Raw genomic sequence first — 2074 nt, 5'->3', positions numbered from 1 at the left:
CCCCCCGCTCTAAACCCTGATAGGTATAGTTGTGATCTTTTCTTAAGAGATCCCTGTGGCTCAAACGTATTCTTCTGATTTAAAATGGCTGGTGAAAGAGTCCTAGCATCTGATGAAGTGAGCTCTTGCTCATGAAAGCTTATGTATCTCTGATTCGGTGAGTCTATAAAGTGCATCTCTGCCCTGCCTGTTGCATGGTTTGGGACCATTTATTAATGTCATGCTAATCTCTAATATGGATTCACCCCTCTTCCCCCCCGCAAGTTAAATAATCAAATAAGCATTTGAAAATCAGACTTCAAAATACCAGATGGTTGTTTTCCGAGGGTTTTGTTTGCATTGTTATTTTTATATGTGTAAAGGCACAGGTGAAATTTTCCTTAAATAGGATCAACATTTCTTGTTGTTTTTTTTTAAGAGGGCATGAAACAATATGTTCAGTGTAATCTAAGGATGCATCAAGTATTGTAATATAAAGGAAAGGTCTGTGACATTTACAGATTAGTGATTTAGTGTTTGATCATATTGGTATTGAAAGCCATCTTGTATGCGATTTTACGATAAAGAAGATAGGGACTATTTTCATTTTGAAGAATTAAAAGGTAAACATTACCTTTATGCAGATAGAACTAAGCATGGAAATGTGTAATGTATTAAAATAAATGATGTAAATATATCATTAGGGGAAAACAAGATGCATTCTGTTCCTTTTTTTATTAAATGTTCCCTGTACAATCAAGGACTTCAGAAACAATTTATAAAAGTCTAAACATCTGGTTCTCACTAATTATATTTCAAGCTGAACTTTAAAACAGGAGATTAAAAAGACAGCAACCAAAGGGCAAGGCAATACAGATCAAATCGGGTGTGGTTTATTATGTTTAGCTTCATTTACATCCAGGTTGACCTTAGAACCTGAGATGTAGCAACCAGCACATGCAACATTATCATTTATCTCTTGAGGTGATTGCAGAAGAGATCAAAATAATTTTGCAAGCAAGATAGCAATTGGAATGCAGCCAGAGATCCCTTTGAAGAGACAATAATCCTAAATCTATTAGTCCTCAAGTAAATCATGGCACCTCTTCTTAGTAACGTGAAGAGTCCAACACCGATTTAATCTAGAGGAAGTGTGCTCTGGTGCCCAGAGCCTGGGCAATGGGGGATTACAGGAGGGAGGCATGGATGCGCTTCTTAGCTCGGCCACTGATCTATTCTGTGACCTTGGGCAAGTCGCTTCATCTTTCTGTCTTTCTATTTGCTCTTCCTGCTGTATCTATTTAGATGATACACTCGCTGCCTGCCCCACCTCAGGAGTTTTGCTCTGAAAACCAGGCCCTCGGTGTGGTTTGGCAAATCTAGGTGCTATTGCAATGATATGAAGAAGCAGAAGTAGGTCCTGTCATAGGTGAGGGTTTGGGGTTCGTCATCCTGTACCAATGATCCTATGCTGAAGGGGTGCTCCTGGGGTGGAGGTGCATGGACGGGGCTGGCCTGGATAGTCTTATGGATACCGCTGGGCCAACATTTCGTATACTGTTGCCTGCAGTTGTATGGGGCTGGACTCTGACTTGGGAGGTCCTTTCCCGACCTCTGTCCCTGCAATGGATGAGTACATAGAGCAGCATTGGCCTGCGCAGCACTGCAATCTTAGAAAAGATCCTTTGACCAGCAGCGGCCAACCTGCAGCTGGTTGAAATTGCTGGAGTCCATCCAGGTGCTGGCAGTGGCGTGCATGGAGCTTGCTAGAACGAGGACCTTCTAGTGCACCGTTGCTACCTTTACGACAGCAGGGGTGATGGTTTTGGCAGGCGTGCCACTAATTAAGCTCCACACCCTCCTGGAGTGCCAATCCAATCGCCTTCTCCTGCCTGGTCTGCTTTCTGGTCCCTTCCCCTTCACTGACCTGCTGTGCGTGCTGCAGGATGACCACCTCTGCCTTGGGGATTACCCAGAATTTAAAAATTAACCTGAGCACAGGTGAAGTGCTCTCTGCTTGCAGTGCCACAAGAGGGCAGGAGTGGTCTACTTGCAAGCCAAAGAAGCAGGATTTTCCCAGTATTTTTTTTTGATC

The 2074-nt window shown here is 43.2% G+C and overlaps 1 protein-coding gene across 1 annotated transcript in view; it reads left to right on the top strand.

Moving 5' to 3' along the window:
• ZNHIT3 (zinc finger HIT-type containing 3) overlaps nucleotides 1–2074 on the top strand; it is a 33379-nt gene that overhangs the window by 20896 nt on the left and 10409 nt on the right. The gene's annotated exons all lie outside the window — the stretch shown is intronic.

The sequence above is a fragment of the Gavialis gangeticus genome, unplaced genomic scaffold (assembly GCF_001723915.1).
Source record: "Gavialis gangeticus isolate Ggan-Ray unplaced genomic scaffold, GavGan_comp1, whole genome shotgun sequence".
Classification (NCBI taxonomy): Eukaryota; Metazoa; Chordata; order Crocodylia; family Gavialidae; genus Gavialis; species Gavialis gangeticus.
The sequence above is the reverse complement of the archived record's forward strand: the minus strand, read 5'-3'. Positions and strand labels throughout refer to the sequence as shown.